The sequence below is a fragment of the Macaca mulatta genome, chromosome 12 (assembly GCF_049350105.2).
Source record: "Macaca mulatta isolate MMU2019108-1 chromosome 12, T2T-MMU8v2.0, whole genome shotgun sequence".
Classification (NCBI taxonomy): domain Eukaryota; kingdom Metazoa; phylum Chordata; class Mammalia; order Primates; family Cercopithecidae; genus Macaca; species Macaca mulatta.
In genome coordinates, this window is record NC_133417.1 from 93,532,550 (window position 1) to 93,555,510 (window position 22,961).

Sequence of the window (22,961 nt, forward strand, 5' to 3'; positions counted from 1 at the left end):
ATATCTAACATCTGTGTGTCATCTGAGTCCTGGAAAAAGAGAAATAAGCACCCTTAAAAAACACTCCAAGAATATTAGTTGAAAACATTCCCGATTTGACAAAGAACATCAACCTATAGATTTAAAATACTGGGTGATCTCCAAACGGGATTAATCCAAATAACTCCACACCAAGACACATCATATTCAAGCTTCTGAAACTGAAGACAAAAGAAAAGTCTTGAAAGCAACAAGAGATAAGCAAGTACTTACCTATAGCAGAGAATGTGAATGGCAGTGTATTTCTCACCAGAAACCATGAAGGCAAGAAGGAAGTTACATAATACTGTTGAGTAATGGAAAAAACAAAAATCTGTCAAATGATCCTATGTCCAGAAAAATATTCTTCAGAAATTGGAAATAAATTTTTAAAAATTATTAGATGAATGAAAATTAAGATTGTTTGCCACTACTAGACATCTTAAATGAATGGCTAAAGGAAGTTCTCTAAATGGAAAGGAAACAATACAAAACAGGAACTTGGAGCATAAGGAAGGAAAAGAAAAAACAAGATGAGCAAACATGTGAGTAAATCTTTAGTTTCTAAGTTATGTTTGATGATAGAAGAAAAAAATACTTTCTGATGTGATTTTAAAATCTGACATGATTTCATATATGGACATATGAAATATGTAAGGCAATTATATTAAACTAGGAAGGTTGAGAGGATGTAAAAAGGGAGGTGAGGTGTCTACACCTCACATAAACTGGAAAAATAATAGCACTAGGTAACTATGATAAGTTATATAGATAAAATGTGAATCTGACAACAACCCCTAACTTGTTATATAATGAGATACACTTAAAAGCACTATAGAGAAATTAAAATGTTATCATTTTAAAACCCCATAGAAATGCAATGAAAAGAAAACAGAGAAAGAAAAAAGATAAGTAACAGAAAAGAAAAAGATTAAATAATGTACTTAAGCCCTAACATATCAAAAATCACATTAAATGTAAATAGTCTACACCAGTTAAAATACGTTGTTAGGGTGGATTACAAAACGTAATCCAGATACATATTGTCTATAAGAAGTTCACTGCAAACATAATGGTATAGGTGATATAGGCAGGCTAAAAATGGAAGAATGAAAAGAGAGTTTTCATGCAAATATTATTCAAAGAAAGCAATAGTAACTATATTTACATCAGATAAAGTAGACCTCAATGCAAAGAAAATTACCAGAGACAGAGGGGGACATATAGTGATAAAAGGGACCAGTTCCCAAGAAGATATGGTAATTCTAACTGTATATTACCAAAAATTAGAGCTGCAAAATGAGAAACAAAAACAGATAGAACTAAAAGGGTAAATAGACAAATACACAAGTATAGTCAGAAATTTTACTGGTACTTTCCCTCAAATTTATAGAATAATTAGAAAATCATCAGGGATATAGAATAACTCAACATCATCAACCAGTGGGATCTAATGAGCAATTACAGAGACCCTCAGCTAACAACAACATTATGTATGTTATTTTCAAGTGTTTGAGGATGATGTACCAAATTAAGTCACATCCTGGACCATAAAGTAAATCTTGAAAAGTTAAAAGAATTAAAATTATTTAACATTTCTCTGACTATAAGGAAATCAGTCTAAAAATCAGTAACAGAAAGCCAGAAAATCTTTACAAGCTAGGAAATGAAACATCATATTTATAAATATTCCATACATCAAATAGCAATTCATACATGAATTTTTAATTCCGTGAATTGAATAAAAGTGAAATAGAGCATATCAACATTTGTGTGATATAACTAAAGCAGTGATAAGAAAGAAATTTGTAACAACTAATTTAAAACATTAGAAAAGAGGAAAGTCTCAAATGAATAATCTATGTTCCCATCTCAAGTACACAGAACAACAAAAATATCAAAATAAACCACAAAGTAAGCAGAAGGAAGATAAGATTAATAAGAAATTGAAAATACAGAAAATCAATGAAGCAAAGACCTGATTCTTCAAAAGATTATAAAAGTCACAAATTGTATTAATTTGGCAAAGAACAAAAGAGAGGGAGGAGACACAAGTTACCAATATTTAGAATGAGAACCAGCAGATTTCACTACAGACTCTCTGAATATCAAAAGAGGATCCTTTAAAGAACTTTACACACACAAATTCAAAAATACAAATGAATTGGATCAATTATTTAGGAACAATATTACCACAAATCACTCATTATTAAGTAAATTATTTTAATAGCCTAACTATAAAGGAAATTAAATTTATAAATTTAAAGTTATTAAAAGATAAATCTCCAGGTGTAGATGGTTTCACTGGAGAATTCTATAAAATGTTTAAACAGGAATTAATGCTATTCTGTACAATCCATTCCAGTGAAAAATAAGAGAGAGAGAAACACTTTCTACTTCATTTTGTGAAACTAGTATTTCTCTGATACCAAAACCAGACTTAGTGCAAATAAATAAATAAACAAACAAATAGAGATCTGAATTCCTCAGGAATAAAAATGTAAAAATTCCTAAGGAAATATAACCCAATAATGCATTGTATTAGTCAGGGTTCTCTAGAGGGATAGAGCTAATAGGATGTATATATTGAAAGTTTACTAAGGAGTATTAAATTCACACAGTCACAAGGTCCCACAATAGGCCATCTGCAAGCTGAGGAGCAAGGAAACCAGTCATAGTCCCGAAGCTGAAAAACTTGAAGTCCAATATTCAAGGGCAGGAAGATCCAGCACAGGAGAAAGATGTAGGCCGGGAGGTTAAGTCAGTCTAGACTTTTCACGTTTTTCTGCCTGCTTTATATTCTGGCTGCATTAGCAGCTGATTAGATGGTGCCCAGCCAGATTAAAGGTAGGTCTGCCTTTTCCAGCCCACTGACTCAAATGTTAATCTCCATTGGCAACACCCTCGCAGACACACACAGGATCAATACTTTGCATCCTTTAATCCAATAAAGTTGATGCTGAATAATAACCATCACATGCATTAAAAGAATTATATGCAAAGATTAAGAGTAGTTTGTCCCAAGGATGCACATTTTGCTCAACATTTGAAAATCTAGTGATGTAATCAATCACATGATAAATCTAAAGAAGAAACATCATGTGATAATACCAATCAGTGCTTTAAAAATACTTTTAAAAAATGAACACACACTCATTGTTTAAAACTCTCAGAAAAATAGGAATAGAAAGAACTTCCACAATTTGATAAAGAGCATCTAAACAAAATGCAGATATTTTACTTTATGGAAAAAAAAAAAAAAAAGAATGCTTTCCTCCTTAGATATGGAACAAAGCAAAGCTTTTCACTCTCTTGGCTCATATGAAACACTGCCATAGAAGCTGTAGCCATCGCAGCAAGACAAAAAAGCATGTAAGAAATTTGCAGATTGTAAAAAAAGAAATCTTTGCTTATATGCAGATGACATGATTGTCTATGTAGAAAATTTTGAGTCTAAAACAATTTCTGGATTTAATAAATGAATTTAGGCAGGTGGCAGAATACATAATTAACATACATGGATCAATTGTATTGCTGTATACTAGTAGTGAACATGTGGATACAAAAATTTACAATTGCTAAAAGAAGTGGAATACATAGGTGTAAGTCTAAACTAAGAAGTGAAATTTGTATGCTGAAAATTCATATGCAACAAAATGCTGATGAAAGAAATGATAGACTGTATAAATAAATGGAGATACTATTTTCAGTTCTTCATACTGATGTATAGATTTAACACAATTCCTGTCAAAATTATAGCAAGGTTTTGTAGATATAGACAAGATTACTCTAAACTTTATATGGAAAGGCAAAGGAGATAGAATCGCTAAAACAATTTCAAAAAAAGAGCAGTGAAGTGAAAGTAATTCATCTATCCTGTTTCAAGACATATTAGATACCTTTACTAATGAAGACTTTAGTTTTGGTGGAGGGATAGACAATAGGTCAATGGAGGAGCAAACGTGTAAATCAACACACAGAAATATGCCCAGCTAATGTTTGTCAGTGCTACAAAAGCAGTGCAATAGGGGAAAGAAGGTTTTGAGGGTTTTTTATTTGTTTTTGTTTTGTTTTTGTTTTTTTTGTTGTTGTTGCTTTGTTTTTGTTTTTTGTTGTTGTTCAAAGAGTGCTGGTGCAATTGGACTTTCAAAGGCAAATAAAATGCACCTTGACCTAAACCTCACACTCTATCTAAAAATTAACTGAAAATTCATCATGGACTTAGATATAAAAAGTACAACTATAAAACATTTAGAAAAAAACACATGGGAAACCTTCAGAATATAGGGCTAGGAAAAGAGTTCTTAGCATTGACATCCATAGCATCCAAATGACATCCATTGACATCAAAATGGGGGAAAATGATACACTGAACTTTTGAAAACATTTTTCTGTGTGTACGTGCTTTGCTCCATGTCTTAGGAGGAAAGCATTCATTTTTTTTATCATAAAGTAAAATATCTGTATTTTGTTTAGATGTTCTTTATCAAATTGGGGATGAAAAGACTGGGAGAAAGTATTTGCAAACCACATCTCAGACAAATAACTAGTAAAAAAACATTCAACACTCAACAGTATGAAAACAATCAAATTAGAACACGAACAAAAGACAACAAGATGCATTTCATTGAAGGGGATATACAGATGGCAAGTAAGCATTTGAAAAGATGTTAAACGTTGGTGTCCATTAGGGAAATGCAAAATAAAATCAAAATAAGGTATTACTACAGAACTTTCAGAAGGGCTACAATAAAAACACCAAATGCTGGTAAGAATGGGGAAAAAGTACATCACTCACACATAGCTGATGGAGATATAAAATGATATGGCCATTTAGGAAAAACAGTTTGGCAATTTTATAAGAAACTAAACATGCAACTGTCCTGTGAAATACTTGGACATTTATCCCAGAGAAATCAAAACTTAAAATGTTCACACAAAATCCTATACACAAATATTTATAGAAGCTTATTCATAATAGCCCAAAACTACAAGCCATCCAGAAAATGGGTGAAGAACATTACCTAGCAATTAAAAGGCATGAACTATTAGACACACAACAATGTGGATGACTCTCCAGAGATTAGGGAATGCAAAAAGTCTATCTCAAAAGCCTGTGTACTCTATGATTCCATTTCTATAATATTCTTAAAATAGCAAAATTATAGAAATGGAGAAAAATTAGTGTTTTCCAGAGGTTAAGGAAATGATGAGGGCAGGCTAGAAGAGGATGTGCTTATAAAACAGCAAGATGAAGGATTCTTGTCGTAATCAAATTATTCTGTATTTTGACTATATTATTAATATCCTGGTTGTGAGTGGTACTATAGTTTTGCAATATATTATCATTAGAATAACCTGGACAAAGGATACACAAGATCTCTGTATTATTGCTTACAGCTGAATGTAAATCTAAATTATCTGAAAATAAAGTTTACTTTAAATATCTGAAAAATAAAGTGTGGCCTATTTGAACGAAACCTTTTATCTTATTTTAAGTAAATTGTAGGCCAAAAAGAATTAGTTTCTTTCCCAGAGTGACAAGCTAGATAGAAACAGAATTTGAACTTAGAGGAAGGCCTACCTTAGCATACTACAAAACTGGAATTCACTTTATTGGTATTATCATGTTATATTATTTACATTTGATATTTATGCAACTTCTACAGTCATCTGATTAAATTACAAAAATACAACTAGAACAGAGAATTTATTGTGATATGGCTGATTTTTATTATAAATGAAATATAATTGCTGTCAACTGTTTAACCATTGTTTTGATTTTCTTCATTTTTCACAATTTCATTTCTAAATGTTAATAAATATACCTTACTTGATGAATGCTACTTTTAATATAATTTAAAGAGTAGCCCAAATTATCAAATCAAATTATCACACACATGTTTTTTAAAGATGTGAAAGGAACTGTAAAATAAGGCAAAGTTTAAAACTTCATTTTTACATCTTAATTAATTCTCTGTAAAAAGGGTTCATTGTCAAAAGAATCATACATTATTAGTACTAAAAGGAATCATTGCATCCAGTCTTTTTACAAGATCTGTTTGGGGGAAGGTGTTTCCTCATATTCTTATTATAGCTCTATTTCACATTTGTCTTGTATTAATAATAATTTTTGAATCACATTTATTAAAATAAAAAATGATTGTTTTTTATATTTCATTACATGATTGAGGGAGAGCTAATTTTCTTAGATTAGCCATCCAACTTAATGTAATTAGTTTAAAATTAGAATCTGGAAGCTTATTGTTGCTGAGTATTTGCCTCCAATACTAGTTTTCATGTTTCCGTTTCATGAAATACTATAATTTACATATCAAGTCCCTGAGTTTAAAAACTCCAAAGAATTGGCTTATTATGACAGCAAGCAGGAGTGACCAGCTATACACTAGAAAACTAATTTTTCAGTTAATTGTCTGAGGTTCTTTTGTATGTGATTTTGAAGACAAACTTTCTTTTATTTGAACAAATTTATGGAATAAATGTGAAACTTTGTTACATGGATATAATGCGCAGTGATCAAGTCAAGGCATTTAGGGAGGACATCACCTGAGTACAATACATTTGTATTAACTATAGTCACCTTACTCTACTACCAAACATTGAATTTATTCCTTCTCTCTAACTGTATGTTTGTACCCATTAACCCACTTCTCTTCATCCTCCTTTTCCCACTTATTCTTCACAGGCTCTGTTATCCGTCTTTCTACTCTGTACCTCCATGTGATCAAATACTTTACTTTCACATGTAAATAAGAACATGCAATATTTGTCTTTTTCTGCCTTGTTTATTTCACTTAAGATAATGACCTCCAATTCCATCCATGTTGCTTCGAATGACATGATATCATTACTTTTATGGCCAAATAATGTTTCATTGTGCATGTATACAACACATTTTCTTCATCCATTTATCCACTGGCACACATTTAGATTGATGCCATGTGTTTGCTATTGTGAATAGTGCCGAAATAAACATCTGACTGCAGGAATCCCTTTGATATATTGATTTCTTTTCCTTTGGGTGGATACCCAATAGTGGAGCTGCTGGACCAAATGATAAATATATTTTCAGGGTTTTTTTTTTTTTTTGGAAATCTTCATAGTGTTTTCCATAGTAGCTTTAGTAGTTTACATTTCCACCAACAGTACATAAAAGTTCCTTTTTCTCCACATCCTCGCCAACCTCTATTATCTTTTGTCTTTTTGATAATAGCCATTCTGACTGGGGTAAGATGATAACATTGTGGTTTTGACTTGCATTCCGTGATGATTATGATATTGAGCATGTTTTAATATACTTGTTGACTGAATGTGTGTCTTCCTGTGGGAAATGTCTATTCATGTACTTTCCTTTTTTTTTTTTTTTTTAAATGGGAACATTTTTTTTTTCCTAAGTTATTTGAGTTCCTTATATGATCTGGAAGTTAGTCCTCTGTCAGATGAATAATCTGAAAATATTTTCTCCAGTTCAAAAGTTGTTTCTTCATTGTGTTGATTGTTTATTTTTCTGTGCAGAAGCTTTTTAGTGTAATTAAGTATCATTTGTCTATTTTTGTTTGTGTTGCCAGTACTTTTGAGATCTTAGTCATAAATTCTCTGCCTAGTCCAATGTTCAGTAGTTTTCCTTAGATTTTCTTTTAATATTTTTACAGTTACAGATATTACGTTTAAGTTTTTAGGCCACTTTGAGTTGATTTTTGTATGTTGTGAGAGATAGGGGTCCAGTTTCATTCTCCATGTGGCTATTCAATTTTCCCAGAACCATTAATTGAAGAGGATGTTCTTTCTCTAGTGTAAATTCTTTTTGGCTTTGTCAAAGCTCAGGTGACTGTAAATATGTGGTTTTATTTCTGAGTTCTTTATTCTATTCCATTAGTCTGTGTATCTGTTTTTATACCAATACCATACTGCTTTGGTTACTGTTACCTTGTAGTATATTTTGAAGTCCGGTAATGTGATGCCTCCAGCTTGTCTCTTTTTGCTCAGAATTGCTTTAAGCTTGCCGTTTCTTCATTTCTTATTCTGTGATGAATGATGTCAGTATTTTGATAGGCATTGCATTGAGTCTGCAGGTTGCTTTGGATGGTAGAGTCATTTAAATGATACTATTTCTTAGGATCCATGAACGTAGGATATTTTTCTATTTGTTTGTGTCAATTACTATTTCTTTTATCAGTGTTTTGTAGCTCTCCTTATAGAGAACTTTTACCTCCTTGGTTAAATTTATTCGTATATATTTATTCCTATATATATGTATATACGTATATGTGTTTATCTCTCTATCTATATATATGCATGTGTATACATATTGCACTATTGTAACTGAGATTGCTGTCTTGATTTCCTTCTCAGCTACATCACTGGCGTACAGAAATGCTCCTGATTTTTGTACCTTAATTTTGTATCCTCCATCTTACTAAATTCATTTATCAAATCTAATAATTTTTTTATGGAGCAATTAGATTTTTCTAGATATAAGATCATATCAGCAAACTGGGATAATTTGACTTCCTCTTTTCCAACTTGGATGCCTTTTATTTCTTTCTTATGTTTGATTGACCTGGGTGGACTTCCAGTACTGTGTTGAATAGGCGTGACGAAGGTGGGCATTCTTGTCTTGTTCCAGTTCTTAGAGGAAAGGCTTTCAACATTTCCTCCTTCAGTATGACATTAGGTGTGGGTTTGTTATTTCATGGTATGTTTCTTCTATGCCTAGTTTGTTGAGAAATTTTTATCATGAAGGAATGTTGAACTTTATCAAATTCTTTTTCTGTGCCTATTGAGATGATTATTTTTTGTCCTTCATTCCATTAATTTCAGTTACCACCTTTATTGATTTGTATATGTTGAACCATCCATGCATCTCTGGTATAAATCCCACTCAGTCATGGTGTATTATATTTTTCTGTGCTGTTGAATTGAGTTAGCTAGCATTTTGTTGAAGATTTTGTTTCTATGTTCATCAGTAATATTGGCCAGTAGTTTTGTTTTTTTTATTGTTGTTGTATCCTTATCTGGTTTTGTTATAAAGGTGATCTTGGCCTTACAGAATGAGTTAAGAAGAACCCCGTTCTTCAGTATTTTGGAATAGTTTCAGGATTGGTATTAGTTCTTTGTATATTTGGTAGAATTTTGTTGTGAATCCATCTGGTCCTGAGCTTTTCTTTGTTGAGACAGTTTTTATTACTGATTCAATATTGCTACTCATATTGGCCTGTCCAGGTTTTCTATTTTCTCCTGATTCACTTTTGTTAGGTTGCATATTTCCAGGAACTTACGCATTTACTCTAGATTGTTCAGATTGTTCAGTTTGTCAGCATGTAGTTGTTTATAGTAGTCTTTGGTGATCTTTGTATTTATGTGGTCAGTTGTTAAATTTCCTTTTTCATTCTAATTTAGTTTATTTGGATCTTTTCTGTTCTTGGTTAGCCTACTTAATGATTTCTCAATTTTACTTATTTCAAAGAACCAATTTTTTGTTTCTTTGATCTTGTGTATTTTTTTTAGTCTCTATTTCATTTAGTTCTGCTCTGATCTTTTTAATTTATTTTATAATGTTAATTTTGGGTTGGTGTGTTCTGACTTTTCTAGTTCCTTAAGATGTATTGTTAAGTTGTTAACGTGTTATCTTTCTACAGGAATTTGTTGATACAGGATTTTATTGCTATAAACATTCCTCTTCGTACTGCTTTTACTGTATCTCACAGGTTTTAGTTTGTTTCCATTTTCATTTGTTTCAGTAATTTTTTTTTTATTTCCATCTTAATTTCTTTGTCAACCCAATGGTCATTCAGGAGCATGTTGTTTAATTTTCATGTATTTGTATGTTTTCAAAGTTCTTGTTAGTATTGATTTATTTTTATTCCGTTGTGGTCTGAGGGGATAGTAGAAATTATTATCATTTTTTTATTTGTTGAGGCTTGTTCTATGGCCTAATATATGGGCTATACCGGGAAATGTTCTATGTGCTAATGAAAAGAATCTTCTGCAGTTTTTGGATAGAATATTCTATAAATGTGTATTAGGTCAATTTGGTCCATAGTACAATTTAAATTTGGGGGGTTTCATTGTCTGTCTAGATGATCTATCTAGTACTGACAATGGGATTTTGGATTCCCCCACTATTATTTTATTGCAATCTATCTCTCTCTTTAGATCTAGAAATATTTACTTTATGGATCTTTGTGCTCCAATATTGAGTGCATATATATTTAGATTTTTTTAGAATTGTTATATCTCTCACTGGATGTATTCCTTTATCATTATATAATGACCTTTTCCATCTTTTTAGAACTGTTTTTGTCTTAAAGCCTATTTTATCTAAGTATAGCTATTTCTGCTTGCTTTTGGTTTTCATCTGTGTAGAATATCTTTTTCTGTCTCTTTTTTTTTTTTTTTTTTTTTTTTTGAGACGGAGTCTCACGCTGTTGCCCAGGCTGGAGTGCAGTGGCGCGATCTCGGCTCACTGCAAGCTCCGCCTCCCGGGTTCCTGCCATTCTCCTGCCTCAGCCTCCTGAGTAGCTGGGACTACAGGCGCCCGCCACCGCGCCCGGCTAATTTTTTGTATTTTTAGTAGAGACGGGGTTTCACTGTGGTCTCGATCTCCTGACCTTGTGATCCGCCCGCCTCGGCCTCCCAAAGTGCTGGGATTACAGGCTTGAGCCACCGCGCCCGGCCTTCTTTTTCTGTCTCTTTACTTTTAGTCTATATGTGCCTATACTGGTAAGGTGAGTTTCTAGAAGGGAGCATATATTTGGATCATTTTAAACATCAATTCATTCATACTATGTATTTATGTAGAAAACTTAATCCATTTACAGTCAGTGTTATCATTGCTAGGTAAGGCTTTGTTCCTGTCATATTGTTAATTGTTTTCTGGTTGTTTTATATATAACTTTCTTCTGTTATTGTTCGTCTTTGTTGTTTTGGTAGATGTCTGTAGTGGTACACTTTGAGTCTTGTGTCTTTTTCCTTTGTGTTATTTCTTTACCAATGAGTTTTATACTTTCATGTGTTTTCCTGATGGTAAATCTTGTCCATTTGTTTCCAGGTTTAAGACTTCCTTGAGCAATTCATATAAGACCAGTCTAGTTGTAACAAATTCCCTCAGTATTTACTTGTCTGAGAAAGACTTTATTTCTTCTTCATTTAGAAAGGAGAATATTGCTGGATATCATGTTCCTTTTTTTTTTTTTTTCTTTTAGCACTTTGAATATTTTAGCCCATTCTCTTCTACTCTGTAATGTTTTTGCTGAGCAATTCACTGTTAAGCTGATATGATTTCCTTTATAGGTGACTAGACACTTTCCTCTTGCTGTTTTTAGAATTCTTTATCTTTGACTTTAGATAGTCTGAGTATAATGTGCCATGGTGACTGCCTTTTTGCTTTGTATCTGCTTGGCGATCATTGATCTTTCAGTAAGTGGATATTTATATCTCCTGCTAGACTTAAAGAGATTTCATCTAGGCTGGGTGTGGTGGCTCACAATTGTAATCTCAGCACTTTAGAAGGCCTAGGAAGGTGGATAACGAGGTCAGGAGTTTGAGACCAGTCTGGCCAATATGGTGAAACCCCATCTCTACTAAAAGTACAAAAATTAGCCAGGCATGGTTGCATGCACCTGTAATCTCAGCTACTTGGGAGGCTGAGGCAGAAGAATTCCTTGAACCCAGGAGACAGAGGTTGCAGTGAGCTACGATTGAACCACTGCACCCCATCCTGGGCAACAGAGCAAGACTCCATCTCAAAAAAAAAAAGAAAAGAAAAGAAAAAAAAAGAAAAAGAAAAGAAAGTTTTCATCTACTATTTCATGAAATGGGTTTTCTAATCCCTTTGTGCTTTCTTCACCCTTGGGGACCCTGATAATTTGAATTTTCAGTAACTTTAAGGTGTCACAAATGGCATGAAGGCTTTCCTCATTCTTTTCTATTATTTTTATCTTTATATTTGTCTGACTGAATTATTTCAAAAGATCTGTGGATTTGAGACTTTTTTTTCTTCCGCTTGATCTAGTCTATTGTCAAGTTATCATTGTGTTTCTCCTCAATGAGTTCTTAAGTTCTAGAATTTATCTTTCATTCTTCTAAAACATATCTATCGCTTTGGTGTTTTTCTCATTCATATACTGATTTGTTTTTCTGATTTCTTTTTATTGTTTTTCAGGTTTCTCTTGTATCTCACTGAGCTTCTTTCAAATCAGTATCTTCAATTCTTTATCTGGGATTTTGGGAGTTTCTTTTTTATTAAGATCTATTGGAGATCTTAATTTATTGGAGAATTATTATGTTTCTTTCAAGGTGTCATATTTCCTTGATTTTTATGTTTCCTGTGTCCTTATGTTTATATCTGCACATCTATATAAAAGTCACTTCTTCCTGTTTTTGAATTTACTTTTTGTGGGGAGGAAATTTTCCTGAAAATGAATCTATGGTGTTGGTTGAGTAGGGCACTTTGACTTTGATTTTGGTTGTATACAGCAATGTAATCTCTGAATGATTTATTTTGCTCTTATATTACTCTATTCTCACATTGCTATAAAGGAATACCTGAGACTGTGTAATAGTCTGCTGGCATCTGCTTAGCTTTTGGGGAAGCCTCAGGAAATTTACAATCATGGCAGAACGTGAAGCATGAGCAGGCATGGCTTCCATGGCAGGAGCAGTAGCAGGAGGGTTGGCGGGGAAGATGCTACACATTTTTAAATGACCAGATCTCATGAGAACTCACTCACTATGGTGAGAACAGCACCATGAGGATGTTGCTAATTAGAAATCTACCACCACGTTGCAATCACCTACCAACAGGCCCCATCTCCCAATAATGGAGATTACAGTTTGACATGAGATTTAGTAGGGTCAGAGATCCAAACCATATCTTTCTGCATCTGGTCCCCCAAATCTCATATCCTTCTCACACTGCAAAATACAATCATACCTTTCCAACAGTCCCCAAAGTCTTAACTCGTTTCGGCATTAACCCAAAAGTCCGAAGTCCAAAATCTCATCTGAGACAAGGGAAGTCCCGTTCACTTATGAGCCTGCAAAATCAAAAGCAAGTTAATTAATTCCAACATACAATGGGAGTACAAGTACTTGGTAAACATTCCCATTCCAAAAGGGAGAAATTGGCCAAGGAAAGCAGATACAGGCCTCATGCAATCCCAAAATCCAGCAGGGCAGTCATTACATCTTAAAGCTCGAAAAGAATCTTCTTTGACTCCATGTCCCATATCCAGGGCCCACTGGTTTGAGAGGTGGGCTCCCAAAGTCTTGGGCAACTCTGCCCCTGTGGCTATGCGGGGTTCAGCCCTAATGGCTACTATCATGTGCTGGTGTTAAGTTCTTGTGACTTTTCAAGCACAGGGTGCAAACTTTCAGTGGATCCACCATTCTGGGGTCTGAAAGATGGTGGCCCTTTTCTCACAGCTCCACTAGGCAGTCCTCCAGTGGGGAGTCTGTGTGGGGTGTCTAATGAGGGCTCCAATCTTACAGCAAAGCTCACCTCTTACACTCTCTGCATCTACAAGCTTAACACCACGTGGAAACTGCCAAAGCTTATGACTTGCACCCTGTGAAGCAGTAGCTTATACTTTTTACCTGGGCGTCTTTGAGCCATAGTTGGAGCTGGAGTGGCTGGGAAGCAGGGAATAGTGTTGTGAGGCTGTGCAGGGCAGTGGGGCCTTGGCCCTGGCCCGTGAAACTGTTCTTCCCTCTTAGGAAGCCTGCAATAGGAGGTTATACCACAGAGGTCTCTGAAATTACCTTAAGGCCTTTCGCCCATTATCTTGTCTATTAGTGCTTGGCTCCTTTTCACTTGTGAAAATTTCTGCAGCTTGCTTGAATTCCTGCCCTGAAAATGGGCTCCTCTTTTCTACCACATGGCCAGTGATATGGTTTGGCTCTGTGTCCCCACCTAAATCTCATCTTGAATTGTACTCCCATAATTCCCACGGGACCCAATGGGAGATAATTTGAATCATGGGGGCAGTTTCCACCATACTATTCTCATGGTAGTGAATAAGTCTCATGAGATCTGATGGTTTTATCAGGGGTTTCTGCTTTTGCATCTTTCTCATTTTCTCTTGCCACTGCCATGTAAGAAGTGCTTTTTGCCTCCTGCCATGATTCTGAGGCCTCCACAGCCATGGGGAACTGTAAGTCCAATTAAACCTCTTTTTCTTCCCAGTCCCAGGTATGTCTTTATCAGCAGCATGAAAACAGACTAATACAGTAAATTGGTACGAGTAGAGTGCGGTGTTGCTGAAAAGATATCCAAAAATGTGGAAGCGGCTTTGGAACTGGGTAACAGGCAGAGGTTGCAACAGTTTGGAGGGTGCAGAAGAAGACAGGGAAATTTGGGAAAGTTTAGAACTTCCTGGAGACTTGTTGAATGGCTTTGACCAAAAGCCTGAATGTGATATGGACAATAAGGTCCAGGTTGAGGTGGTCTCAGATGGAGATGAAGAACTCATTGGAAATTGAAGCAGAGGTGACTCTTGTTATGTTTTAGCAAAGAGAATGGCAGTATTTTGCTCCTGCATTCAAGATTTGCAGAAGTTTGAACTTGAGAGAGATAATTTAGGGTATCTGGTGGAAGAAATTTCTAAGCATCAAAGCATTCAAGAAGTAACCTGGGTGCTGTTAAAGGCATTCAGTTTTATAAGGGAAGCAGAGCATAAAAGTTCAGAAAATTTGCAACCTGACAATGTGATAGAAAAGAAAAACCCATTTTTTGAGGAGAAATTCAAGCTGCTACAGAAATTTGCGTAGAGAATGAGGAGCCAAATGTTAATCCCCAAGACAATGGGGAAAATGTCTCCAGGGCATGTCAGAGGTGTTCACAGCAATCCCTCCCATCACAGGCCCTGAGGCCTAGGAGAAAATGGTTTTCTGGGCCTGGCCCAGGGTCCCTGTGCTGTGTGCACCCTAGGGAGTTGGTGCCCTGCATCCAAGTTACTTCAGCCGTGGCTAAAATGGTCCAGGGTAGAGCTCAGGCTATAGCTTCAGAGAGTGCAAGTCCCAAGCCTTGGCAGCTTCCATGTAGTGTTGAGCCTGCAAGTGCACAGAAGTCAATAATTGGGGTTTGAGAACCTCTACCTAGATTTCAGAAGATGTATGGAAACACCTGGATGCCCAGGCAGAATTATGCCACAGGGGTGGGGCACTCATGGAGAACCTTTGCTAGGGCAGTGTGGAGGGGAAATGTGGGGTCAGAGCACCCATACAGAGTCCCCACTGGGGCACTGCCTAGGGGAGCTGTGAGAAGAGGCCCACTTGCTTTTGATTTTACAGGCTCATAGGCAGAAGGGACTAGCCTTGTCTCAGATGAGACTTTGAACTGTGGACTTTTGGGTTAATGCTTAAATGAATTAAGGCTTTGGGGGACTGTTGGAAAGGCATGATTGGTTTTGAAATGTGAGGACATGAGATTTGGAGAGGCCAGGGGTAGAATGATGTGGTTTGACTCTGTGTCTGCACCTAAATCTCATCTTGAATTGCAGCTCCCATAATTGCCACATGTTGTGGGAGGAACCTGGTGGAGATAATTTAAATCATCGGGGCAGTTTCCCACATACTGTTCTCATGGTAGTGAATAAGTCTCATGAGATCTGATAGTTTTATCAGGGGTTTTCACTTTTGCATCTTCCTCATTTTATCTGGCCACTGCCACATAAAAAGGGCCTTTTGCTTCCTGCCATGATTCTGGGTATGTCTTTATCAGCAGCATGAAAATGGACTAATATAGCCAGGCTGCAAATTTTCTAAACTTTTATGCTCTACTTTCTCTTTAAACATAAGTTCCAACTTTAGGTAATTTCTTTGCTTATGCATATGACTATAGCTTGTTAGAAGCAGCCAGGTCAAACCTTGAATGCTTTGTTGCTTAGAAATTTCTTCCTCCGGATACCCTAAATCATCATTCTCAAGTTGAAAGTTCCACCTAGGACAGGGGCACAATGCAGCTAAGTCATTTGCTAAGGTGTAACAAAAGTGACCTTTCCTCCAGTTCCCCATAAGTTCCTCACTTATATCTGAGACCTTCTCAGGTTGGACTTCACTGTCTACATCACTATTGGCATTTTGGTCACAACCATTTAACTAGTCTCTAGAAAATTCCAAACTTTCCCTCATTTTCCCATCTTCTGAGCCCTTTAAAGTCTTCCAACCTCTGCCTGTTACCCAGTTCCAAAGTGACTTCCACATGTTCAGGTAGTTTTATAGAAATGCCCCAGTCTTCAGTACCAGTTTTCTGTATTAGTATGTTCTCACATTGCTATAAAGATATACCTAAGATGGGGTAATTTATAAAGAGAGAAGTTTAATTGGTTCACAATTCTACAGGCTGTACAGGAAGCATGATGCTGGCCTCTACACAGCTTCTGTTGATGCCTCAAGACACTTACCATCGTGACAGAAGGCAAAGCAGGTGCAGGCATGGCTTACATGGCAGGAGCAGGATGGAAGGTAATGAGGAGGTGCTGCATACTTTTAAGTGACCAGATCTCATGAGAACCTACTCACTATTATGAGAACAGCACCAAACAGATGGTGCTAAACCATTTATGAGAAATTCACCCCCATGATCAAATCACCTCCCACCAGGTCCCACCTCCAATACTGGAGATTACAATTTGATATGAGATTTCATGGAGACAGAGGTCCAAACCATATCAGCTATAAACAGCAGTAGTGAGAGCTGCCATTTCCTTGGAGGGTTAGTGTGCAGATATTAGGGGAGGTTGTGGTGAATTTGTCCTGGGCTCTGGAATGTTAAGCATATCACTGTTTAAGCCCCAGTTGTGGCAACAGTAGGCAGATCATACCTATCTTTATTCTCTCTAGGCTGATATATACAGGCAGTGGTATTATGGTTACCAGTGGACCAATTCTTGGGCCTCTAGTTGGCTTGCTTGGATGCCAGTCATGGCCACAGTGGACTGAGCAGGTGGACAAGTTCTTGGTCCCCTAAGCAGGCACTGTGGTATGGGTTATGGTAGTATCAGTGACAGGAAAATTATCTGCATCCCAGGTACTGTATGTTGATGTTGACAGTGGCTATGATGGGCTGGGTGAGCCAGTCTTCAGGCCCTTAGGTGTGAGTTAAGGTAGTAGCATTCAGGAGTTTAGAGTTTAGGACCAACCTCATGCCTCTGGGAGGTGCACTCAAGTGCCCAATGTCATGGATTGTGTTGGGTAATCCACAGGACCCTGGGCTAAGTCCTGGAGTCTGTGCTGGGCAAGCTTGTGCTCAGATCCCCCAGTGGTGACAGTAGTCGCTAGCTGTAGTGGGCAGGGGCAGGGCAATTCTCAGGTCCCTGGCAGAATGCATGAGTGAGGGGCAGTAGTAGCCACGCTGAAGCCCCAGCATTGCAGATGTTGGCGTTGGCCTTGGTAGCCACATCTTGGGCTGGGGTGTGGGGAATGCGCATCCTTCTTATGGCCCAGTCCTGTTGCACTTGCCTTCAGCCCTGGCAGTGGTAGTCCTTGCCTAGGTTGTACCTCAGCCCCAGCTACAGGAGCCCCTACTCAGCTTGTGACTAAGTTTCAGTGGCAACTTGCACCCCACTCACATCCCATTCTCAGTCTCCATGGCACTTGTGTGCTATCCAGCCGCTACAGCCAATGCCTTGTTTGTTTCTCAGCCTCACCCATGGGAGCTTATTCCCAGGTCATGTCCTAGTCCCAGCAGCAACAGCCCAAGTTTCCCTAATGCCTCAGCCTCAGCACTTCTGGGCCCCAGGACAGTGTGCAATCTGCTCAAGGCTAGGATTCAAACTGGCATCTTGCTGTAGCTGCTTAGGTCTCAGAAATGTTGTGGGACCTAGTGCAAGCTCCCTCATGGGAGCAGTTCTATCACATGGTCTACCAACAGCTCCATATTTTAGTTTCAGGAGTTGGGAGGGTTGAGGGGCTGTCCCTTTGTCAGGATTGCATGATTCCATGATGGGGATGAGGGCTGCTGGAAGTCTCTCACTCACTCTTTTCCCATGTATGGAAAGTTACTCCTGGCTCCCAGCTGATCTCAACCAAACAGACTGCCTGTCTTCTTCTTTCTTCCTTGCTTTTGGTGTTTCCTGTCACTTTTCTGTTGAATTTCAGTGTTTGCTCTTGGATTATATATTCAAAATGTGATTAAAGTGCCAAGATTTATTTATGAAATGACATTAGTTTCTTAAAAAATGAAACAGAAAATCTAGCAGTTTTATTTGGCAAAAAGGCAAATCTACAATTATAGTTGTACATTTTAATGCTTTTCTCAGCAATTGACAGAACAAGTAGAAAAAAAGTCAATAAAGGTACTCCCCCCAAAAAAAACCCCAATATCACCCACCACTTTAATAGATATGAATAGAATCCTATCCCAAGCAACAGAGTGTACTTCCCTCTTGAATGCACATGGAATGTTTACAGAGGTACACTGTATGCTGGGTCATATTAGGGGACTCAATAAGTTTCAAAATGGAAAATATCACAGCATATATTGTCTAACTACAAATATATGGAACTAAATATTTGGCCCACATATTTAAAGTTAAATATTTTGTACAAATATTTACGATTAAAATACCCTTTATGTAACTCTAGCTAAAAGAAAAGTTACAGGGGAATTAAATTATTCCTTAATTGTAAAATACAATTTATCAAAACTTTTAAAAGATAAAGCTGCTGAGAGGCAAATTCATAGCTTTCAATCTTTATATAAGAAAATATAAAAAAGTTAAAATTAATCGTTTTAGTCCTGACATTATAAAGTTAAATGAAAACAAGAAAAACAAACCAAAATTAAAGTAGAAGGTTATGAAATGCTAGAATGGAATCAATGACATTGAAATTGGACAAACAAAGAAAATTAACAAGGCCAAATATTCGTTCTTCATTAAGAATGAAATTAATAATCGCTAAAAAGTCATCAGGGACAAAAGTGACAGAAAACACAAATTGCCAATACTAGAAATAGTGGCTGCAGATCCTATATTCTTTATAAGGATACAAAGATAAATATTATATAACTATTATTCCAGTAAATTTGGTAAATAATATAAAATTGATGACTATCTTGAAACTCAATTTACCAGATTGAAAAATCTGAATATATAAAATTATATATAAATATTTAATATAAATATATTTAATTTATAAATGTAAACTTATGTTTATATTTTTTAAAAAGATTTGGAACTAAATATTTGGCCCACATATTTGGAATTAAATATTTGGTCCAAATATTTGACAAAACTTTTTGACAAGTGAAATACCAAGCCCAGATAGTTTCACTATTAAAATTTGTAAAACATTTCTTTTTAAAATACCAATTATACATAAACCTTTTCAGAATTAAGAGAATAAAGTAACACTTCTAATCATTTTATGAAGCCAGTGTTTCCCTGATTGAAAAACATAACAAAGACCTTACAAAAAATGAAAATTATATTCCAGTGTTTCTTATGATATAGACTTAACACTCTTTTACATAATAATTCCAAATCAAGTCCAGCAATATATAAAATATAAAAGAGATAATACATTATTACCCGATGAGGTTTATCCCAGGAATTCAAGTTTGGTTTAACATACAAAAAATCAATCAACATAATACAACATCTTAGCAGAATAATAACACCGTAATTTCAGCAAATACAGAAAAGCCAATAGACAAAATTCAACGCATTGCTGCTAAATTTATAACACACTAGGAATAGAAGAGACTTTTTTTTTTTTCTGATAAAAACTTTAAAAGTCCTACAGGTAACATCATAATTAATGGTGAATTATTGAATGCTTTCCTTCTAAGACTGGGAGCAATGTAAGGATGTCCATTTTTACTACCTATTTAACGTGGTATTAGGTGTCTTAGCTAGTGAATAGATGGGGAGGAAGGGCACACAGATAGGAAAGAAATAGGAAAAAATTGTCTTTTTTCGCAGATATAGTATCAACTTTTTTACATAAAAATTGCTGAGAATCTACAACCACTAGATTTATGAAACAAATTTAGCAAAAACAAAGCTTACAAGTCATGTACAAAATTAAATTATGCCTGTCTACTAGCAAAAAGAAAGAAAGAAAAATGTATTTACTCTAGCATCAGGAAACATGAAATAATGAGAATTTTAAAAATATGCAAGGCCTCCATACTGAAATCTTCAAAGTATTGATGTAAGTAAAAAAGACCTAAATTAATGGAAGAAAGATATCATATTTATGGATTGGAAGGCTCAGTTTAATTGTGGTCAATTCTACCAAATTTATCGATCCATGGTTTCAATACAATTCTGATTAAAATCACAATGGGATTGTTAGTAAAAATTGCAAAGTTACTTCTAATAAGGTATATAAATGACCTAGAGTGAAAACAAATTAATTTTGAGAGAGAAACCCAAAATCTGGGGAAGCATACCTGGTGTCAGAACTTACCTTTAACTCTTATCAAGTCAGGGTGGTATTAATGTAATAATAAGTAATAAATGAACTCTATTGTAGAGTTTAAAAATATCCATACATACATGGTTAATTTTTTTTCCACAAATGTGACAAAAAAATTCAATGGAAAAAAGAAAGTCTTTTTGACAATTGTTGTTGAAATAACTAGCTAAATATATGGAAAAAATTATGAAAATTATCTTCTACTTATGGTACATAAAACTATTTGAGATGGATCATAGACATAAAAGTAGAAGCTTTTGTAATCTTATATGTAACTTTCATTAAAACATAGAATGTCATTATGAACTTTGGATGAATAGTGATTTCCTAGAAATGACCCCAAAAGCACTACACATGAACAAAAAAAAGAATACAATGGACTTTATCAAAAATAAAACATTGTCTGTTAATGTATAAACACTATCAGCAAACTGAAAAAGCAAGCGGCTATTTTCCCAATACGTGTATCTGAAAAAGGATCTGTATCCAGACTATATAAAAAACTCCTAAAAGTCACTAATAAAAAGACAAAATGCCTAATAAAAGTGGGCAGTAGACTTCTACAGGAAGTTAGTTTATTAAAGAGAACATAAAAAAGGCAACGAACACATGAAACTGGGCTAATATTATTATTCAACAGGGAAATATAAATTTAAAACACATTAATATAGCATCACTCATCCAGTATATTGTCTCAAATGAAAAAGACTGTCAATATCTGTTGTTTCTGAGAATGTGACATAACGAAAAGTCTCTTACTGCTGGTGGAAATTCAAAATGATATTACTTTGGAAAACAGTTGCACAGTTTCTTATAATGTTAAAGGTAGACCTCCTATGATTTAACAATTACCTTCTAGGTATTTACCAAGAGACAAGAAAACATATGTCTACAAAAAGATCTTAGAAGAATGTTTGTGGTAGTTTTCATGTCTAATAACTAAGAACTGACAAAACCATGAATGTCCATCAGTAGTACAATGGATAAATCACTTGTGGTATATCAGCAGCAAATGCTAATCAGCAACAAAACCAGTATGTTATTGATATGTACAACACGTATGAAACTCAACAACTTTAAGTTCACAGAAGAATACAGACACAAAAGAATACATATTATATAGTCTATTTTTATAGATATCAAGGACAGGCAAAACTGATTTATAATGATAAAAATTGGAGAATGGTCACCCATAATAGATGGGATTTGACTGAAAGTAGGCATAAGAGACATTTTGGCAGGCTAGAAATATTATTTATTTTTAATAAGTTGGGGATTATGTATCTTATACGATTTATAAATTTATTATGATCTGTGCATTTCATTGTATATAAATTTTACCCCCCACCCCCAAAAGTGTGAAGGTTGGAGAGTCAGAAATCTGGATTTAAATTTCATTTTCTCCACTCACTAGCTTTAGGCAAGTTATACAACTTTACAAAATTGCAGTTTCATCATATGTATTGTGGGGTAATTATAATCCTTACTTCAGAGCCATAATGAGAATCAAGTAAAATAATGTATGCAGAATATTTACTAGACAGCTAAGTGCCTAATAAAGATGTTATTATAAAACGAGAACATGTTTTTTTAAAGTTACTAATATAAATAAATAATATGAGGCCAAATATCATTAATGAAGAATCAACAATGTTACCATTTAAATGATTCTTTATAATGTACAAATTGATTATTTGAAGATAACATAATGTCTCGTTAAAAGAATACATCGACGCTTTGGGAGGCCAAGGCGGGTGGATCACCTGTGGGCAGGAGTTCGAGACCAGCCTGGCCAACATAGTGAAACCCCGTCTCTACTAAAAATACAAAAATTAGTTGGGTGTGGTGGCGCATCCCAGCAACTCAGGAGGCTGAGGCAGGAGAATTTCTTGAACCCAGAGGGTGGAAGTTGCAGTTTGAGCCGAGATCACGCCACTCTAGCCTGGGTGGCTGAGTGAGACACCATCTCAAAAAAAAAAAAAAAGAAAACAAGAAGGATACATCAAAATCATAATTTAGAAGAGAAACAACCTATAATTAAAAATCTACTCATCTGATAAAGGTCTAATATCTAGAATTTACAAGGAACTTAAACATATTTATAAGAAAAAAACAACCTCATCACAAAGTGGGCAAAGGATATGAAGAGACACTTCTCAAAAGAAGACATTTATGCGACCAACAAGCATATGAAAAGAAAACTCAACATCACTGAAAATCAGAAAAATGCAAATCAAAACCACAATGAGATACCATCTCACACCAGTCAAAATGGTGATTATTAAAAAGTCAGGAAACAATAGATGCTGGCAAGCCTGTGGAGAAATAGAAACACTTTTACACTGTTGGTGGGAATGTAAATTAGTTCAATCATTGTGGAAGACAGGGTGGCAATTCCTCAAGGATCTAGAACTAGAACTACCATTTGACCCAGAAATCTCATTACTGGGTATACACCCAAAGGAATACAAATCATTCTACTATAAAGACAAATGCAC

General features: G+C 35.3%; 1 protein-coding gene across 27 annotated transcripts in view; it reads left to right on the plus strand.

The window, feature by feature from the left end:
- The window catches only part of GULP1 (GULP PTB domain containing engulfment adaptor 1), a 305,123-nt gene that overhangs the window by 253,001 nt on the left and 29,161 nt on the right, over positions 1–22,961 (plus strand). The window lies entirely within an intron of this gene.